This window comes from Pinus tabuliformis, chromosome X, assembly GCF_031772625.1.
Source record: "Pinus tabuliformis cultivar Carrire ecotype Pingquan chromosome X, CPIR1, whole genome shotgun sequence".
NCBI lineage: Eukaryota > Viridiplantae > Streptophyta > Pinopsida > Pinales > Pinaceae > Pinus > Pinus tabuliformis.
Genome location: NC_142308.1, coordinates 1578270726 through 1578293530, shown reverse-complemented (window position 1 = coordinate 1578293530; position 22805 = coordinate 1578270726). Strand labels below are relative to the sequence as shown.

Here is a 22805-nt window from a genome sequence, read left to right as displayed (position 1 = left end):
CTTGGCCAGCAGATTTGCCTCTACACTTACCATGTTCTTCTGCATGTCCTCAAGTGTGGTAGGATCTCTTTCTCTCAACTGATATACCATATCAGCATCGAAGCCATCAAGAAATTTGATCAATGTTAACCCCATTGGTGGCTTAATGTTAGCTGGAATAGCATTATAAACTGTATTGAACCTTACACAGTAATCTTGGACACTTTCACCTACATTCCTTTTTATATTTTCATACTCAGAAAGAATTTGAAGTGGATTTTTCTTTACCTCCCATTGATCCAGAAATTATCTATGTAGAACTGGCAAAGTATTGATGGATCCCGCTGGTAGTTCTCTAAACCACTTTCGAACCTCGCCTCCAAAACTTTGCACAAATAAATGCATGGTCACATTTTCTTCACCTACCTCGTGGAGATCATAAAAGTCATTCATCCTGTCAACATGTTACTGTGCTGTGATACATTGAGTAGCATCAAACATTGGTATCTTACTTTGGTAATCAGTAGGCATAGCATCCAAATTTTGAGGTAGAACAAGAGGTGCATATCTGGCAGCCATGGCTCGTGGAGGATTTGAAATTGATGTTGAAATAACATAGGGATTTGTGACAACGGGAGGAGTTGATGTTGCGGAAGTGACAGGTATTTGAGGTGTAATGACAGGCTGTTGAGGGATTGAAGGTATGAATGGAGGAGTTGGATGATTCTCTGAAATATGAGGAAATGATGACGAGGCAAAATATGTTGAAGCAGAATCAAAGAGTTTAGGAATTCGATCAGTGGTGATAGATGACTGAGGAGAGTTTTGAAGATTAAGGTTACTTATCAAATTTTCTCTTTGGATTTCAAGCTCATTGATGAAGACTGGGTCTACAACTATGACCAGCAATTCACCGTCTGATGTGGTTCTAAACAAGGACAGACCAAAGTATTCGTCAAAAGGAAGATGTTCGAGGAACAACCACTTCACAAGGCATGAATGAGATCTGAAAATTGGTCTAGGATTTGATAAACTCTCTTGTCTGAGGATCCTGAGAATGAGATTAGGATTTTCAAATACGGGAGGAGGATCGGGATCAAGATTGGACCTGGTGTATCTTCTTGAAGCCAGTGTGTTCAGAAATTCACAAAATTTTTGATATTGCTTTACAACTTTCTAACTTTCAGCCTACAAAATTCTAAACTTATCATCCAAAAGTTTAGAACTTCTCAAATGAACTGGGGTCATTTAAATTTCTTCCCCAGTATGGTCTTCACTATGTTAGAGCCTAGATCGACCTCAGGCTGAAGGGAGGAAATCCTAGGATAACCACAAACCAAGCTTAACCTGGTAGCTAGCCTTACCAGGTTGAGAGAGGGCTCTCTCCTTGTCAATCTCAGTTAAGATGACTACAATTATAGCTTGAGATGACTGAATTGTAATTAGATTTTAGGCTAGGTATAGTAGCTTTAGGGTTTTTGGTTGATTTTGATGGTTGGTTGCAGGATTAAATGGAGCAGGCAGTTTAGGTCCGGGAAATCAAGTCAGATTTGCAGACATGTTCTGTGGGTCAAGATAGATAAGTGTTTATGCACTAGTAATCAAGTGAGATGGTTGATTTAAGACTGCTGAGGGGCTGAGGAGGGCATGCAAAGACCATGAATCCTCTTCAGACTACTGAAAACATTAAGAACTAAATGCATTCCCAAGGCAAAGCACCGTTATCAATGTATTTTGCCTATTTCTCTTGATTCATTTCGTTAAGAAAGAAAGGAAAAGGTTTTGAAGCATATAAAACATAAGAATAAATTATTATAGAAGAAGAAACAATAAAAAAACACACTATCACAAGAATCCCACAAAAATAGCTGCAAAACCTGGTTTTATCCCTTGCCAAACTGCAGAAGTGATGTACAATAAAGCTCAAAGCATCCACAAGATTCCAATCTTTACAAATGACTAAGAAAGTACATAATATAGGCATCAAACCACCTATGCTAGCCATCAGGGGTCGAATCCATGACAAAAGGAGTGGTTTCAACCATATCTAAACTAAGAACAGGAATATAGGCAGTGGAACAGCTTGCCCCTAAAACCATGGAAATTGATTCATTCCGCCCCCAACCACCTCAAAACGATGAACTTACCCCCAGTGGTCATTTTGTAATTATATTTACATCTGATAGAATCAATTACATTCATAAATTTACCTAAAAAGAGCCCAAATTTCAAATTACAAAAAATCTAGGCGAAATTTTGATTTTGGAGCCAAACTCGCAATTTTCATCCAATGAACAACACCCCTAATCCAATCCGCAATGCTTTTTCCATGCTAGTTTTGGGGACCTTCCCAGTGTCCAAATTGGGTGCAGGATAGCTCGTTGGAAATCTATTCGAGTCTAGCTTCCGGAACAACTTGAATTTCTGGATTTGGATGTCATTTTCCCTCTCAAAAATGGAATCTCTCAAGATTGCTTCCTGTGTGTCAAAAAAGTGATAGAGAGGTCAATTTTTGATGGTTTTTTAGCCTTTAGGTGACCAAGATCTGCTCCAAAATTGATGAAACTTTTTGGGTTTGCTTGTTTTTTCATGCTAAATCCAAAAATGCAAACCATTCTTTCAAAATATGCTCCAGTCAAAAGCGCAGGACCACTACACACTTATTGGGTTTTCCTATGTTTCACATTTCAAAATTTGAAAATTGCAAAATTTTCTCAAAATTGTCCCAAATTTGGTACAAGGCACCCTCAAGCACTGCTATGATGAGCTAATGAAGCATCAGTAAGAATTTCTAATTTTTTCTTCTCCTTTTGGTTTCTCAAAGCTTTCCTCAACTTTGCCTTTAGCTTCCTCATTCTTATATTACATATCTTGTTCCGGGTTAAATAGTGATAAGCCATGTGGTGAAGAATTTTCTTCTCTTTATTAGCCTTCTCAAGCAGCTTCTCAAGGTGAATGTTCACCCTCTCTAACCAAGTTTCTCGATCATTCTCAATTTCTTGCTCAATGGAGGTCATCTTGCCCTTTTCTTTCTTTGCCTCTTGTCTTTTGTCCCTAATCATTTGCAATTCCATAGCTTGTTTATCAGTTATCAGTTAATTTCTTGTTTTCCTACTCAAGGTATTTGATTATCCACTTTTCTCTTTCTAAATTGACTGATAGGGCTTGAATGTCATCCTCTTGTTCCCTGATGATCAAATCTTTGACACTCCTTGGATTTTGAGCATCCAGGTGCATGACATTCACTTCCGGTGCCACCTCATGGTCTACAAGGACAAAATCTCTCTCTTGCCCCTCACCAGGATCATCCTCATGCACCTTGTTCTTTCCCTTATCTCTACCGTTTTGTTGCTGACCAACCTGTACATGCTTAGCTGGAGAAGAAGGAAAAGCCCCTTCCACTCTAGGTGGAGATAACATTTTCCTGTGATCTATATTTGAAGGCGAGACCCCTTCCACTCCTTGTGGAGATAGTACTCACTTGGCAACTGCAAAAAGCCTCCTAGTGCCTCTCTCATAGGTGACAAACACTGGCACTCCCAAAGTTTCAGTTTCTTTGGCTTGTTCATGTCCTGAAGGTTCAGCTTCCTCCTGATGCACTGATGAAAATATTTGAGGAAATTTGAAAACCTCATGAGAAATGAAGGTTTCTCATGGTATATTCAGCTTATTCAATTGATGCAACACAATGATCTTGATCAGAGAGAAGTGGAAGATGTTTTTCATTTGTTGGGGATAAGGCTTTTTCTTGACATAGTGTGCTATCTTTTCAATATTCCGGAACATGAAGAAAGGAACCTTCACAAGTAAAATATTTAATGATGATCTTCATGAGTGGGGAAAACCTGTCCTGCAAGAATTTAAATGGAAACACTCTTTTCAGCTTGCTGAGGCATGCAGCCTTGATGTAAGGCTCATAAAATTCCCTGTCAATGTACTACCCTTTGTTCCATTTTTCACCTATGTTTGGAATGCCTGTAGCCTCTAAAATGATGGCAGGTGACAGAGTGAAAGTAATTCTAGCAAGTTGTACTTCATTATTGTCCAGGTGTGGCACAAATAGCCTTGCTAACTCATGGTGGTATTTGACCCTTTCCACCATTTCACAGAACTCTCAACAAGGCTGATGCTTGAAACATGTGATGGAAAATGGACAAGCAAGTAATTCTCTGAGGCTAATGGGCTCCTCCCTGGTTATCTTCCCTCCTTTGTGAGGTCTCCTCTGCTACAAGTTTAGTTCCCTAGAACTATCACTGAGGGTCTCTTCCCCAATTTCATAATCACTGTCCATTGTCTTGATTGACTGTAAATGCTAGTGAGGAAAGAAAGTGAGTGTGGGTGAATGATGAGTATGAAGATATTTTCAAAAGAAAGAGAATGAGTGGGATGGAATAGGGATATGAGTGGGATATGATGTAGTGTAGGATTTGAGGGAATAGAGTATGTAGGGAATGAGTAGGGTTTAAGTAATTTAGGGTATAGGGGTTATGTATGTAAGTAGGGTTTTAGGGAAGTGTATGTGATGGAATGGGAATGGGAATGGGAAGTGTGTGTAGTGGTTAGGGTTTTAAGGAACAGTCACCAATTATGAAAAGAAATTTATTCAACAGTGAACTTTATGGATAAACTTTGATTTAACAGCAACTAGGGTTTAGCCTTTTCACAAATTAGCTCTAAGCACAAAAAGTCTTATGACAAGAGCAATAGCAACACTTACATGTAGGAGAAGAAATCTTTGCAAATTGGAGGAAATTTGAGTGATTTTTGACCTTGTTTAAGGTTCCTAGCACTGAGTGGGTAGCTTCCAGTAGATGCGCAGTGCACTCCAACAGGTGCGCAACGCCAAATGAATGTGCATCACCTTTTTTAATTAACACTGCCAGACAGCATCCAATGTGCAGCGCCAAGCAATAGGTGTGCAACACCTGCGTTTTTCTCCAGTAACACCTCAACTTGCTTATTTTTATCCACTAACACCTCAAAATCACCTTTTGGATTCTCCTTAGCACTTTGAACTTCACAATGAGGTGATATGAGATATGAAAAGCCTTTTATACCTTTTCAAGCCTTTTGATTTTTCATTTAACATAACCCACTTTCTAATGTTTGTTTGCTTCCCTGAAATACTCTGTTTTAGCTGATATTTGACTTTTGGCATGTTCACAAGTGGAATGATGCTCATCTCTTTGACTTTTTACTGTGGCAGGAGTTGACCAAGTTGGCAAGTGACCAGGAGCAACATATGAATAGTTGTTACATATAGGAACCATAAAATTACATTGAATTACATGAAGTGAAATAATAAAATACAAATGCTCTGCTCTTTTAACTCAAAACAAGTTTTGAGTTTAAAGAGCTTTATTTAGCTTACAAACAAAGAAATTATGATCTTTTACACTCTGGTTAACCTCCTCATGTGCCTGCTGACATTTATTTTTCATGTGAATGACCATGGTGAAAAACCCTAAGACCTAGTGAGACTAAAGTCTAATACTGATTTTTATAAATGATGTGAATGGGAATGACTATGAATGACTGTAAAAATATGTGAAACAGGCCAGCAGGTATATAGCATGAGGGACAAATAAAATGAAAACCTACCATCAGCTAATCCATGACCTAATGGAGTGCAGCTCATCAGAATGGGACACCTAATATGAAATGCAAAAGATAAATTTGATCACTGATGGCAGTGTGAAAACACAAACACTAACATTGGCTCCAATGGGGATGGTAGCTCCTTGGAGGTTCCAAGAACTATATATCTCTGGAAAAAGTAGACTAGTGCCTCTTCCATTGGGCAATATGGTCAATACATTTCGAAAACTGAAACTGATACTATTATACTGACTCAAGACTCAAACCAACAAACTGAGACTGACCAACTAATACAAAACTATCAACTTTATAGCCTTCACCTCGAGCCCCAAGCTGAAATGAAATGCATCTTTTGAAAACTTGCAGTGAAAAGAAAACGGTATATACAATGATTATTTCATGATTTCAGAAATCATTTTAGAAGAAGTAGTGCTTCAGGAGCCTACCATTGACTGGTCCTCCTGGACAATCTTGTCCATCCATTTCTTTGAGCAGGAATGCATTTTTCCCTCTATATGCAGCAATCCTATATGGTCCCTTCCACAAGTTTTCAAACTTTTCATGCTTGCCTTTGTCTTCGTTCCTTGCATCCCACCATAACACCACATCATCAAGCTGGAATTTATCGCACTTATTTTTCCGATCATAAATCTTTTTTATCTTCTCTTGCAGTCTGAAAGTATTTTGGAAGACTTCCTCCCTTGTTTGCTGTAAATGTATCATCTGATTTATTCTTCGCTGAAAATCATCTTCCTCACTACCAGCTTCCTGCAAAAGTTTCACAACTAGGACTGCCAGGGATGTCGGAAAGACTGTATTAGTGCCATATACAATGTCAAACGGAGACATACCTATAGATTTCTTCTGTCTCACTCTGTCTGCCCACAAAGCATTAACCAACTTCTTATGCCAACCTTTCTTGTTTGTTTCCAGCAGCTTCTTTATGATATTCACCAATGATTTATTAGATGATTCGGCCAAACCATTACCTTGCGAGTAATATGTTGTGGAATGACCCAAGATAATCTTATATTTGCTGCAAAAATCGATCATCTTCTTGGACTTGAACACAGCTGCATTATCTGTTATGATTTTACTAGGACAACCAAAACGAGATAAAATATTTGATTCCAGAAATTGAATGATTACCGTGTCGGTTGCCTACCTGGTCGGGATTGCTTCAATCCACTTGGTAAAATAATCCGTTGCTGTTAGGATCCACTTGTGCTGAGCCGAAGATGTTGGATGAATCTCACCAATAAAATCAAGTCCCCACTGCTGAAATGGTGCACTGACTTCAACCGGTTTCAAAGGAAGAGGCAACAACTTTCTTTTCCCTTGAAAGACTTGACACTCATGACAACTCATGACTGTTTTATAGACATCGGAAAATAAGGTGGGCCAGTAGTATCCTACTCTCAAAATTTTGTTTGCTGTTGTCTTCCAAAACAAGTGTACGCCATAATCACCGTTATGAAAATCACTCATTACCTGCTGGGCTTCATCTTTGATTAAACAGTTCAGCAAAACACCACCAAGATCCTTCCAATAAAGGGCATTATTTAAAATGCAGAATTTAGCAGCTTTTAGTTTAAGAGTTCTACCTTTATTCTTTGACATTTCTGGTGGCGGAGAAAGGTGCTGAAATACATAGACAATATCTGAATACCGTGGTGACTACAGGAATATTTCAGACACTTGAATTAGAGAGTTGTCCTCTTCATCTTCAAACATGGCAGCAATAAGATTGATATCTAATGAATGCAAATTTGATTCGCCATCAACCTCGCCAGGCCTTGTCCTTTGATTAGCTTTGTAGGCTTGATCTCCAAGTCATATTCTAACATTGCTGCAATCCATTTTCCCCGTCTCCCTTCCGGATCATTTTGTACTAGTACATCCTTAACTGTTGCGTTGTGAACATATGCTAGGATGTTAGAGTGCATAATATACACTCGGAAATCTTTCAAGGCTTTGAAAAGAGCAAGAGCCTATTTCTCAATAATGTTGTACTTCAAGGCTACATCCCTAATAGTTCTGTTGAAGAATGTAATGGGATTTTCTATTTGATCTCTCTTTTGCATTAAAACTGCAGCCATGGTATGCTCAGATGTGAATGAAAACAAAATAAATTCTTGTGTATAATCTAGACTAATCAAAACCGGAGTTGTAGATAAGGCATACTTTACCAAAGTAAATGCTTTCATGGCTTCCTCCTCCCATTTCACCACACTATCTTTCTTCAACATATTAGTGATTTCTCTCAAATGTTCAGCAAGATTAGGCACAAATCTTCATAAGAAATTCATCTTACCGTTGAACGCTTGTATTTCCTTCTTGTTCCTAGGAAAATCAATCTACTGAATTGCTTCTACTCTTGATGGATCAATGTCAATGCCTTCCTTCGAGATGATATGGCCTAGCAACTTCCCTTCATCCATAGCAAATAGACTTTTCTTCGGATTGAGCGATATTCCAAATTTCCTACATCCCTAAAACAAAATCCGCAAATGGTGAAGGTGCTCATCATCTAAATTTGAAAACACTGTCAAATCATCTAAATTTACAACCAAAAATACATCCTTTTCATTGGCAAAAGCGATGTCCATTGCATGCTGAAATGTGGCTCCGCATTTTTCAAACCAAACGGCATTTTAGCATAATGGAATGTTCCCCAAGGGGTGGTGAATGCAGTCTTATCATGGTCATCTTCATGCACCAAATCTGATTATAGCCTGAATATCCATCGAGCAGTGACATACGAGATGCTCCAACCACTCTCTGGAGGATGTGATCCATCTTTGGTAGCGGGTAATTGTCTTTCAATGAAACCTTATTTAAATTTCTAAAATCAATGCACAATCTGATCTCCCCAGTCTTTTTTCTCACAGGAACAAGATTAGAAATCCAATCAGAAAATCTGATTGGAACAATTATACCAGCCTTGTGTAATCGATTTACCTCTTTTTCAATTGAAGGTAGCAACTTGGGATTAATCCTTCTCAACTTCTGACAGAATGGCTTCTGATTTGGTTTGATGGGAATTGTGTTCTGAAAGATGTCTTTGTTATACACCTTTAAATCTGAATAATCCCAAGCAAACACATAAGAAAATTCAGACAATAATTTGACATATTTAGATTTTAACTCCGGGGATAATGACTTTGATAGTTTCACAAACTTAGGCTTCTCAGCTATTCCAAGATTCACATCCTCAACACCCTTATATGTTGGCACCAAGCTTGGCTTTCTAGCCACATCATCTTGATCGAAGAGTTCTTCTAAAGGAATAAGACCCTTAGGAATGAGATTGTCCTTAAGCTGCAATACTTCCATTTGATTTACTTCAATTTCTGTTTCATCTTCATCATGATCACGATCTATGGAAGCATCCTTGTAGTTGCCTTCATTTTGCAAGAAATAATTAATATCCTTATCATCCCAAAAGACGTGCCAATACCTTAGATTTTCTGGGATCGCTGGACAGTGTTTGACATGGATCTCAAACTTGTTATTGGAATTCATCGGGATTTTCAAATTACTAGTAGCAGTTGTAAGTGAATCTGTAATTACATTTTGTGCACATGGTACACATGTCAAGGTATAATCTGGAAACATCCTTAGGATATCTAAAACTGCATTACAGTAGGCCCTCATCCTTGGATGTTTGGCTTGATATTCGCCCTTCACTTGCTTGATTATCAATTTTGAATCCCTGTAGACTTATATTATTTTTTCTTTCAACTCTTTGAGAATCTTCAATCCTGCAATCAGTGCTACATATTCGGCTTCATTATTAGAACAATCAAAGGCCAATTTATATGAGCAAACTCTTACATTACTAGGGACCTTATTAGGTTGGAAAACAGGGCTACGGATCCAAATCCCAATACCAGCACCATCCTTACCCACAGCTTCGTCAAAATCCATGCTCCATAGGCATGCTTCTTCCTCTAAGTGCTGAAATTCCGTTTCATCTTCTTTCTTACCTTGACTGATTTCTTCAATTTTTTGTTGCTCATTACCTTTATGTTGCTACCGGAATGCGGACTGCTCCGAGGTACTTGCAAGTTTTTGTCTTTCTTGATCTAGGATTGCTCCGAAATTTTCTAAAATCTTTGGCACATCTTCTACTTCAACTAATTGACTATCAATATCATTCAAACCACTATCTGAATATAATACAAACGATTCTAAATCTGTATGTACAACATTAATTGGATGATTGAGTGGTTTCTCCTTGCTTGTGATCATGTACTTCATTTTCTTCTCCCTATATAATTTTCTCAATTAACCAAACACGAGAATGGTAGCATAGGAGAAATCTAGTTGTAAAGTCCCTTTAAGCTTTGCACCCCACGATCTGGACAACAACATACCAAACCATGGCGGAATGTCCACAACAACCACATCCATGAGAACATTTTTAGCCAGAATCTGATCTAAAGACACCACCAAGTCTTTAATAAAACCGATACATCGGACTCTACCAGAATCAAAAGAATAAAGGTCATGATATTTACAACTAATGTCAAGGCCCAATTTCTCCATAATAGCTTTTGGCATCAGATTATGGGAGGCTCCAGAATCAAACATGGCATTATGGAGGACACACTCATGCAATCTAAGGCTTATATAAAATAGAGGCACTTCACTATCCTTAGACTGACCTTCTAAAGCAGGGCCAAAGATAAGCTCCAGGTGATCATCTTCTACATTGACCATATCAGATAAAGGATCTATGTTCAAAATTTTGGACACTTGGTTTTTATAACTGTTGTTCTTCATCAATTTAGTGAAAGGAATCGAAACCTTTAATTTAGCTATCTCATTCTCTAAATTAAAAGCTAAAACTTTATCTACCTCTTTGACTGAAGAGTCCTTCTTTTCGACCTTTTCCTTTGCTGCACTTTGTTGATTGGTCTTCTCATTTGCAGATGGTCCTTTGTTGGAAGTTGGATCAGCAGGCTCCTTTCCCTTCTTCTGCCCATTTGAGATGTCATTCTTGGGCTACAACTCTTTTCTCTTTTGAACCGGGCTGACTGGTACATCTCTGCTTCTCAATGAATATTGCTTCTGCTGTGCTATCAATGCATTCATATATCCCCTCTGATAATCATTTGATTCATCCTCTAAGACTCCTTCATTTGCTAATATGAAATATTCATCCATTTGCACATTCGAAACCTCTAAATATTCCTCATCTTCAGTGAGAAAAATGGGAAAACCATCAGCAGTAAAGAAATGGTTAGCCTCCACCACTAGATCATCATCATCTTCACTTTCCATCCCATGCACATAATTTTGCTGCAAAGGTGTTTTGACTTGCTATTGTGATGACTAATCTTGTGCCTTCTGCTCCCTTTGTTTGATCCTAAACTGAGGTTGTTGTTGTCCTCGGAAGTTTGGATTTCTGATTGTGTTTTCTGGCTTGCCTACAATTGTCAATCTATCAAACATCTTCTCAATTTTCTGGAGTATATGATCTGCCTTAACATATAAAGAAGAGGCTTCCTCCTTGATAGTCACTTTCTTTTCAGTATTCATCCGTGCTCTCTTGGCCAGCAGATTTTCCTCTACACTTATCGCGTTCTTCTGCATGTCCTCAAGTGTGGTAGGATCTCTTTCTCTCAACTGATATGCCATATCAGCATCGAAGCCATCAGGAAATTTGATCAATGCTAACCCCATTGGTGGCTTAATGTCAGCTGGAATAGCATTATAAACTGTATTGAACCTTACACAGTAATCTTGGACACTTTCACCTACATTCCTTTTTATATTTTCATACTCAGAAAGAATTTGAAGTGGATTTTTCTTTACCTCCCATCGATCCAGAAATTGTCTGTGTAGAACTGGCAAAGTATTGATGGATCCCACTGGTAGTGCTCTAAACCACTTTCGAACCTCGCCTCCAAAACTTTGCACAAATAAACACATGGTCACATTTTCTTCATCTACCTCATGGAGATCATAGAAGTCATTCATCCTGTCAACATGTTGTTGCGCTGTGATACCTTGAGTAGCATCAAACAATGGTATCTTACTTTGGTAATCAGCAGGCATAGCATCCAAATTTTGAGGTAGAACGAGAGGTGCATATCTGGTAGCCATGGCTCGTGGCGGATTTGAAACTGATGTTGAAATAACAAAGGGATTTGTGACAATGGGAGGAGTTGATGTTGCAGAAGAGACGGGTATTTGAGGTGTAATGACAGGCTGTTGAGGGATTGAAGGTATGAATGGAGGAGTTGGATGATTCTCTGAAATATGAGGAAATGATGATGAGGCAAAAGATGTTGAAGCCGAATCAGAGAGTTCAGGAATTCGATCAGTGGTGATAGATGGTTGAGGAGAGTTTTGAAGATTACGGTTACTTACCAAATTGGCTCGTTGGATTTCAAGCTCGTTGATGAAGACTGGGTCTGCAACTATGTCCAACAATTCATTGTCCGATGTGGTTCTAAACAAGGACAGACCAAAGTATTCGTCAAAAGGAAGATCTTCGAGGAACAACCACTTCACAGGGCATGAATGAGATCTGAAAACTGGTCTAGGATTTGATAAACTCCCTTATCTGAGGATCCTGGGAATGAGATTATGATTTTCAAATACGGGAGGAGGATCAGGATTAGGATTGGAGTTGGTGTACCTTCTTGAAGCCAGTGTGTTCAAAAATTCACAAAATTTTTGATATTGATTTACAACTTTCTAACTTTCAGCCTACAAAATTCTAAACTTATCATCCAAAAGTTCAGAACTTCTCAAATGAACTGGGGTGATTTAAATTTCTTCCCCAGTATGGTCGCCACTATGTTAGAGCCTAGATCGACCTCAGGCTGAAGGGAAGCAATCCTAGGATAACCACAAACCAAGCTTAACCTGGTAGCTAGCCCTAACAGGTCGGGAGAGGGCTCTCTCCTTGTCAATCTCAGTTAAGATGACTGCAATTACAACTTGAGATGACTGAATTGAAATTAGATTTTAGGCTAGGTATATTAACTTTAGGGTTTTGGGTTGATTTTGATGGTTGGTTGCTGGATTAAATAGAGCAGGCAACTTAGGTCCGGGAAATCAAGTCAGACTTGCAGACATGTTCTATGGGGCGAGATAGATAAGTGTTTATGCACTAGTGATCAAGCGAGATGGTTGATTTAAGACTACTAAGGGGCTGAGGATGGCATGCAGAGACCATGAATCCTCTTCAGACTACTGAAAACATTAAGAACTAAATGCATTCCCAAGGCAAAGCACTGTTATCAATGTATTTTGCCTATTTCTCTTGATTCATTTAGTTAAGAAAGAAAGGAAAAGGTTTTGAAACATATAACACATAAGAATAGCTTATTACAGAAGAAGAAACAATAAAAAAACACAGTATCACAATAATCCCACAAAAATAGCTGCAAAACCTGGTTTTATTCCTTGCCAAACTACATAAGTGATGTACAATAAAGCTCAAAGCATCCACAAGAGTCCAATCTTTACAACTGACTAAGAAAGTACATAATATAGGCATAAAAACACCTATTCTAGCCATCAGGGGTCGAATCCATGAGAAAAGGAGTGGTTTCAACCATATCTAAACTAAGAACAGGAATATAGGCAGTGGAACAGCTTGCCTCTAAAACCATGGACATTAATTCATTCCACCCCCAACCACCTCAAAATGATGAATTTACCCCCAATAGTAATTTTGTAATTATATTTACATCCCATAGCATCAATTACATTCATAAATTTACCTAAAAAGAACCCAAAATTCAAATTACAAAAAATCTAGGCGAAATTTTGATTTTGGAGCCAAACTCGCAATTTTCATCCAATGCACATCGCCCCTGATCTAATGCACAACGCTTTTTCCAAGCCAATTTTAAGGACCTTCCCGGTGTCCAAATTGGGTGCAGGATAGCTCATTGGAAATCTTGTCGAGTCTACTTTCTGGAACAACTTGAATTTTTGGATTTGGATGTCATTTTCCACCTAAAAAATGGAATCCCCCAAGACTGCTTCCTGTGTCAAAAAAGTGGTAGAGAGGTCTTTTTTTGATGGTTTTTTGGCCTTTAGGTGACCAAGATCTGCTCCAAAATTGATGAAACTTTTTGGGTTTGCTTTTTTTTTCATGTTGAATCCAAAAATGCAAACCATTTCTAAATCCAAAAATGCAAACCATTCTTTCAAAAGATGCTCCAGTCAAAAACGCAGCGCCACACCTATTGGGTTTCCCTATGTTTCACATTTCAAAATTTGAAAATTGCAAAATTTTCTCAAAATTGTCCCAAATTTGGTACAAGGCACCCTTAAGCACTGCTATGATGAGCTAATGAAGCATCAACAATAATTTCTAATTTGTTCTTCTCCTTTTGGTTTCTCAAAGCTTTCCTCAACGTTACCTTTAGCTTCCTCATTCTTATATTACATATCTTGTTCTAGGTTAAATAGTGATAAGCCATGTGGTGAAGCATTTTCTTCTCTTTATTGGCCTTCTCAAGTAGCTTCTAAAGGTGAATTTTCACCCTCTCTAACCAAGCTTCTCGGTCATTCTCAATTTCTTGCTCAACGGAGGTCATCTTGCCCTTTACTTTCTTTGCCTCTTGCCTTTCGTCCCTAATCATTTGCAATTCCATAATAGCTTGTTTATTAATTAATTGCTTGTTTTCCTGCTCAAGGTATTTGATTATCCACTTTGCTCTTTCTAAATTGACTGATAGGGCTTGAATCTCAGCCTCTTGTTCCTTGATGATCAAATCTTTGACACTCCTTGGATTTTGAGCGTCCGAGTCCATGACATTCACTTCCAGTGCCACCTCATGGTCTACAAGGACAACATATCTCTCTTTCCCTTCACAAGGATCATCCTCATGCACCTTTTTCTTTCCTTGATCTCTGCCCTTCTGTTGCTGACCAACCTATACCTACTTAGTTGGAGAAGAAGGCAAAGCCCCTTCCACTCTAGGTGGAGATAGAATTTTCTTGTGATTTGTAGATGAAGGTGAGACCCCTTCCACTCCTTGTGGAGATAGTACTCTCTTGGCAACTGCAAAAATCCCACTAGTGCCTCTCTCATAGGTGACAAACACTGGCAATCCAAAAGTTTCAGTTTCTTTGGCTTGTTCATGTCCTGAAGGTTCAGCTTCCTCCTGATGCACTGATGAAAGTATTTGAGGACCTTTGAAAACCTTATGAGAAATGAAGGTTTTCCATGGCATATTTAGCTTATTCAATTGATGCAACACAATTTTCTTGATCAGAGAGAAGTGGTAGATGTTGTTCATTTGTTGGGGATAAGGATTTTTCCTAACATAGTGTGCTATCTTTTCAATATTCCAGAACATGAAGAAAGGAACATCAATCATTCTTACTCTAGTAAAATGCATCAATAACCTAATGTGGTAGGCATACAACCTTGGAAACCTACCTTCACAAGTAAAATATTTAATGATGATCTTCATGAGTGGGGCAAACCTGTCCTACAAGAATTTAAATGGAAACACTCTTTTCAGCTTGCTGAGGCATGTAGCCTTGATGTAAGGCTCATAAAATTTCCTGTCAATGTGTTGCCCTTTGTTCCATTTTTCACCTATGTTTGGAATGCTTGTAGCCTCTGAAATGATGGCAAGTGACAGAGTGAAAGTAATTCCAGCAAGTTTTACTTCATTATTGTCCAGTTGTGACACAAATAGCCTTGCTAACCCGTAGTGGTATTTGACCCTTTCCACCATTTCACAGAACTCATAACAAGACTAATGCTTGAAACATGTGATGGCAAAGGGACAAGCAAGTAATTCTCTGAGGCTAATGGGCACCTCCCTGGTTATCTTTCCTCCTTTGTGAGGTCTCCTCTGCTGCAAGTTTAGTTCCCTAGAACTGTCACTGAGGGTCTCTTCCCTAGTTTCATAATCACTGTCCATTGTCTTGATTGACTGTAAATGCTAGTGAGGAAAGAAAGGGAGTGTGGGTGAATTATGAGTATGAAGTGATTTTCAAAAGAAAGAGAATGTGTGGGATGGAATAGGGATATGAGTGAGATTTGATGTAGTGTAGGATTTGAAGGAATAGAGTATGTAGGGAATGAGTAGGGTTTAGGTAATTTAGGGTATAGGGGTTATGTATGTAAGTAGGGTTTTAGGGAAGTGTATGTGATGGAATGGGAATGGGAATGGGAAGTGCGTGTAGTGGTTAGGGTTTTAAGGAACAATCACCAATTATGAAAAGACAGCTATTAAATAGTGAACTTTATGGAAAAACTTTGCTTTAACAGCAACTAGGGTTTAGCCTTTTCACAAATTATCTCTAAGCACAAAAAGTCTTATGGCAAGAGTAGTAGCAACACTTACATGTAGGAGAAGAAATCTTTGCAAATTGGAGGAAATTTGAGTGATTTTTGACCTTGTTTGAGGTTCCTAGCACTGAATGGGCAGCTTCCAGTAGATGAGCAATGCACTCCAACAGGTGTGCAGCGCCAAATGAATGCGCAATGCCTTTGTTAATTAACATTGCCAAACACATCCAATGCGCAGCGCCTGCATTTTTCTCCAGTAACACCTCAACTTGCGTCTTTTTGTCCAATGACACCTCAATATCGCCTTTTTGATTCTCCTTAGCACTTTGAACTTCACAATGAGGTGATATGAGATATGAAAAGCCTTTTATACCTTTTCAAGCCTTTTGATTTTTCATTTACCATAACCCACTTTCTAATGTTTGTTTTCTTCCCTAAAATACTCTATTTTAGCTGATATTTGACTTCTGGCATGTTCACAGGTGGATGCTCTTTTCTTTGACTTTTTGCAGTGGCAGGAGTTGACCAAGTTGGCAAGTGACCAGGAGCAGCAAAATGAATAGTTGTTACATATAGGAACCATAAATTTACATTGAATTAGATGAAGTGAGATAATAAAATAGAAATGCTCTGCTCTTTTAACTCAAAACAAGTTTTGAGTTTAAAGAGATTTATTTGGCGTAAAAACAAATAAATTGTGATCTTTTACACTATGGTTAACCTCCTCATGTGCCTGCTAACATTTATTTTTCATGTGAATGACCATGGTGAAAAACCCTAAGACCTAGTGAGATTAAAGCCTAATATTGATTTTTATAAATGATGTGAATGGGAATGACTATGAATGACAGAAAAAATATGTGAAACAGGCCAGCAGGTATATAGCATGAGGGACAAATAAAATAAAACCCTAACATCAGCTAATCCATGACCTAATGGAGTGCAGCTCATCAGAATGGGACACCTAATATGAAATGCAAAAGATAAATTTGATCACTGATGGTAGTGTGAAAGCACTGACACTAACAAGGACTACATTGGATATTTTTTGCAGATATATCTGGGCATCAAGCATTGTATGATGACTTGCAGAAGCTAAATTCTACTGCGCATTGATTTCAATATGTGTTTCTTTAGCTTGAGTGCATAAGGCATATAGATAACTAAAAAGTCCACAATTGAATTGTTTGGGAGTAGTGAATCAAAACTGAAAAATGGGTTCTCTGGTGAGGATGAAAATTGCGCAAACGCATGCGTTGAAGCAGATCCCGTTGGAACCGGATCTAGCTTTCTGTTTCACTATGTTGCAGAGGGTCTCTCGGACCTTCGCCTTCGTTATCTAGCAATTGGGAGCCAAACTTCGAAATGTTGTATGCATATTCTATTTGGTTCTTTGAGGTCTCGACATTGTTGAGGATGATACAAGCATTCCATTGGATACAAAGCTACCAATTCTGAAGGCTTTCTATAAACACATATATGATCCTTCCTGGCACTTTTCATGTGGAGTCAAGTACTACAAAGAACTGATGGAAAAATTTCATCATGTTTCAACTACCTTTTTATGGCTTGGAAGGGGATATCAGGAAGCAATTGAAGAAATAACTAAGAAGATGGGTGCTGGGGTGGCAAAATTTATCTGCAAAGAGGTTGAATCAATGGAGGACTATGATGAATATTGCCATTATGTCACAGGACTAGTTGGATTCGGTTTGTCGTGACTCTTTCATGCAGCTCAGCTTGAGGATCTTCAACCAGATTCCCTGTCAAATTCAATGGGTTTGTTTCTTCAGAAAACAAACATTATTAGAGATTACCTGGAAGATATAAATGAGATACCAGCGCCACGCATGTTTTGACCCCAAAGTGAAAACCTTGCACTCTCTACTCTAGCACTTTTCAGGCTGCTCCATATTTGCAGACTTCTCCTTTAACTAGTGATCTGGCTCACTCCAGTTCAACTATCAAGCCATTAAGCTCATGCTTAGCTCTAACTAATCTCACCGCAGTTCCGATACCAATTGAAGGAAACTAGCACACATAAAATCAACTCAATAAAATAAACACTCAAAAATATAGAAACCAGACATGGTGGAAAAGGCCTCAGCCTTACAACATTCCTCACATTCTCATTATTAATCAATCCAATGTACAAAGAATGATAATAGTACACATAAATACATGAGGAAGTTGGTCTCAAGATAGTACGTCTATCTTGGACACTATGGTTGAGAAGTTTTCTCAACAAAACACTAATCTAGGAGAACTAGTTGGAGAGAATCTCTCATCCTAACTAAACTCCCTAGTTTGAGGAACTAACTCCTAATTCTCAAGATTTGATTTATTTAATTAAGATTTTTGGATATATAATTGTTTTATTATGAGAGTGAGGCTAACAAAAACTCTCCTCTTATTAGTAACTAAATGGATTGGAAGAAAAATGTTGGTCAAGCCTTAATCTACTTATCCTTACCCCTTATACTACATCAAATATGGTGAGTTGGTAGTTGCGCATCTATTCAAAAGAATTTAAGCAATGAAATTTCTCACAAAGGGAAGTTGTATTATTTTTTGAGGGTGCTTCCAAGCATAACCCTAGGGTGGTAGGACCAGGGGGTGATTATTCACCTTGGTGGACAAGTTGAACAATCTTTTTCTTGGGTCCTAAGACAAGACACTAATAATTAGACAGAAGAATATGTCATTTATTAGGGTTTGCTTCAAACCTACTTTATCAATCTAAACAAACTAGTTTTAGTGGGGGCCTAATTGGATCATAATCTTTCATCTCCATTTGGGTTGATACTTAATTGATCTACAACTAAGAAAAAAATTCAAAAGGATTTATTCTCTGATAAAAAGGTTGTCCATGAAGTATGTGGTCCACATTCATCATCACAACAACAAGGAAGTGGATATTTTGGCTAATAGGGACACTATATTCAATCCTGGAGCCCTTTTAATAAATAAATAAGTGGATTATAATCCAAATCCTTAATTATCAATTTTTTTATCCTAAAAACTATGCAGGATTAAACATATGGTTAACAATTTAAGGGACCATGTAGAAGCATGCATGATATTGAGTGTTATTATAGCTTGGGGGAGTAATGTTTACGCATTCATTTAGAGGTGGTCGGCCTACCCTTGGGTGGGTGAGAAAATTTTGTTTTAGTATGATTTTAGGTGGACTTAATGGTTTCATCTTCTAGTGGTGAGGATGGTGATGGAGTGTGTCCATCACATGCACATCCATTTCTCTAGGCTGATGACATTATGGAGAAATTGTTCCCTTTTCATTTGAGGTGCAAGAGGTACAATCTTATGTTTCTTCTAACTATGGAAGATTGCAACATGCAAACCCTAAGATCTCTGTGGGGAATTGACAAGTTAGGACAGATGATAACTGTGGTGAGGGATGTGGAATTTGTTTTAGATCAGGGAATCATTGGTGGTTGTGTGAGAAGACTCGGGCTATCTATGTGGAAGGACAATATGGGATTTCAAATGTCATTAAGGCTATTGAGATATGGATGGTTCAAATTATAGTTGTTGAACAAAGAAAACCCATTTCATGGGCAAGAATGTTAGTATTTGGGAACTTATTTGGTCTATTATTCTACTTGGCTAAAATTTTAGTAGTTGTAATTGGGACTGAACAAGGTGCAATAAATATATTCGGATATGGAATAGAAGGATTGTCTCTACTTCCTTATTCTATCTATTCATCTCTACTACAAGTAGTGGATTACATGGTGCTCAGCCCAACCATGAACCTAATCATTCTGAGATTTGAGGATTTTTTTTGGCATGTATAGAAAAGGTCATAAATATAGAATTTGATGAGGAAATTCTCAATCTACAGGAGGAGTTTTACGACTTCAACTTCAATAGAATAAATTGGCTACTAGTCTGACAACAGCAATGGAAATTTTGTTGGACCAGAGGACCCAGCTCTGACAAGCTAAATATAACATTGGATGCCTTTAATGTTAAATCAAGGAGCTTTGACAAGGAAAAGATCAGGATATTTAGCTCTCCTTTTTCTTTGGTAACTTTGTTAGTCATGTTCAATTTTAATTCTAGATTTAAATAATGTAGCTCCCTTCGTGGAGTTAGGACCTCATGAATTCAAGGAGGAGGATCCCATTCATCAGAACTAGTTGTCATGGTGTGTCAATTTTATTGGATACTAGGCTTGCTTTAGATGGTTTATAAGTATAATAGTTATTGAATATGTGAATTTTTCATAAGAATTTTAATAGATATCATGATGGATGAACATATAGATCTCATTAGCCTTATATTTCCAAATTTTGTACTCTAGATGTAATGTTGCACCTCCAAGTGAAAACCTTTAATACAAAATATTTCATGTTTTGGTTAAGAAAAAAAAGTGTCAAAACTAGACCTAAAAGCTCATAAGTGAGAAATCAATCACGATCACATACAAGTGCACCTAGTGTATTGATTATCTCCTTATTCAAATTTTGGGCAGATCTACAACATTACCACCAGAAAATATCCTTTTATTCAATATGTGATACATCTAGCTACTACCATTGAAGAATGATTTATTTTCAATGAGACTACCACCCTTGTCTTCAATCTCATTCCATATTCATGATACCTTCGTTTTTTACCATAAACATCTAAATATTTTCCTCAAAAGCAACAACCTTATTTATAAAGTTTCACAACCACTAAGCTAACTACAATTCTTATAACATATGAAATTTGATGTTCAACTATTTATATGATACTTTCAACTTTAAAAAGCATTCCATTTCACTCATACATAAGTCTAAGCCTTCTTTTAATAATATGAACACACTCTTCTTTGATAATAACCTAAGTCTCTTACAACAAATAACTATTAACTTCCAAATTCACTTGTGCTACTTCAAAAGTTATGATATATTCAAATTTTGAATATAAAGAAAATAATTTCTTGTTTGGACTACACATGCCATAAAACCATCCCATATATAAATGTGTATACTTTCTTGATGCATTCACATAAACTAGTGGAAAATGTTGTTGAGGCACTTTAGGGAAAAATAAAATAATAATAATAATCCAATTTTAGGGTCACGACCAAGCCAGACACCAAATTGGTGTATGATACCCCCTTGTTTGTGGGACAAGGGATCCACGTCCTTGCAACGTTGTGACTACTAAAGTCCATGAAGGCATACATACTCTACCCCCTAGGGATTTGAACTTATGACCTATAGTGGTTACTTATTAAATGGATATTTGAATAAATTAGGGCACTAAGTAGATTTTTTGTAGGTCGCTTTAGATCCATCCAGATAAGGGTTATATTACTGGATATTTTGGCATTGAGACTCATACAAATTCAGTTTTTCATAGCCAAGTAATGGCCAAAGATTAAATATCTCATATGGGCCTATTGATGGTGGATATTCCATTGACAATTTTTCTACAAACCACAAATCACTAGTGCAAAATAAAGTTTCCAGTGAAATATATTGTTAAGAAGGAATATTGTTGGTGTAGATCCCTTGGAAGGTATTATCGAATTGTATAGTTGAAATTTGTTGTGACAAATTCTGTGTTAATAGTTTCCAAGGAATTATTCACCTAAAATGCAACAAATTTCCCTTTCCAACGCTTATTATACTTTGCAAAAACACATGTAGATTTAGATGCCTTCACTACAGTATGATTTTTATGTTTGAAATTTGCTTTGATTGGAATATATCTGAGGAGTCCAACATAGTATTTATTTGGTATATGTATGGATACCGTTTATCTTAGAAATCGACATTCAAACCCTAGGGAAGTTGAATTTCTGGTGAGGAATTTATCCAATAGAGGGATATGAGATCTTGTCTACAAGAAAGAAATGGTTGTGTATTTATTTGATGCTTTATTGGCCCATTACACTAACAAGCTCATGTGACTTCCTACAATATAATATCTGGTGGTGGGATTGTCTGAGATACCTAGATATGGGACTTGTTACCACTCAAACCAACAGGGAACCTAAAAGGGGTTCCTAAGAGGGCAACTGCTAGGTCAAGGGAAATGGTGGAGGCTTAGCCCACTGTCACCACAGCTAAGTCTCCTCACTCTTTACATACTTTCAACGAAGGGAGGATTCCCGGTAGAGTAGGGATCACTTTGTAAAGTCGATGTCAATGGATAGGTGAGAAGTGACCCTGAAAACCCTTTCCCAAGGATGGAGTGAGGAATGGAACTTACTTTCTCTTTAAGCAAGGGACTTGGTCCACCAGGGGTAAGGGGTGAGGATTGGAGGTTTGAGGGAGAAATGATAGGCTTATAAAGAAGTTTCTCAATCCCTATAATCTTTGGAAACTTGGATTCCCAAATGGTCCTTGACAAACAGTCTTTATGGAGAAATGGGACCACATGGGGCCAAGTGGATCCAACCCAAGTTCGAGGATGGAATGCAGCAACCAATGATGTTTCTATCTTGGACAAGGTGAGGGGAAAGACCAAACAAGAATATTTACTTCAAAAAGTTGAATTGATCCTATTGAGGTCTAGCCTTAGCAATGCCTAGGCAAAATTCGATCCTAGAGCTAGGGCTTGGGATTCCCAGAGATTCCACCATTAGAATTTCTTCAAATTTGAAGAGGGAGGGGAATCACCAACACAATAGCCTGTAGGAGATCAAAGTTTTTCCTTGGGTCAATTCCCAGGAAATTGATGCCCTAGGTGACCAAATGGGGATAGACTTGGGGAAAAAGGGGAAAATAGTAAAAAGAAGGTTAAAATGATCACCCTTTTAAGGGACCAGTGCCTAATTCACTTAGGGATATGGAGTCAAATACGATAATGAGTAAGAACATGGTTTCTTGATCAACGAGGCCCAAAAAGTCAACTTCATCCAATGTTGAGGGAAAGACAAGAAAAGTGACCTTCAAGCATTTATACTTCAAAGAAAATGATGCAA

The 22805-nt window shown here is 37.8% G+C and overlaps 1 pseudogene; it reads left to right on the top strand.

Annotated features, from left to right (window-relative positions):
• The first annotated feature begins 17073 nt into the window (after positions 1 to 17073).
• LOC149146049 (squalene synthase 1 pseudogene) lies at positions 17074 to 17793 on the top strand (annotated as a pseudogene).
• The last annotated feature ends 5012 nt before the right edge of the window (positions 17794 to 22805 follow it).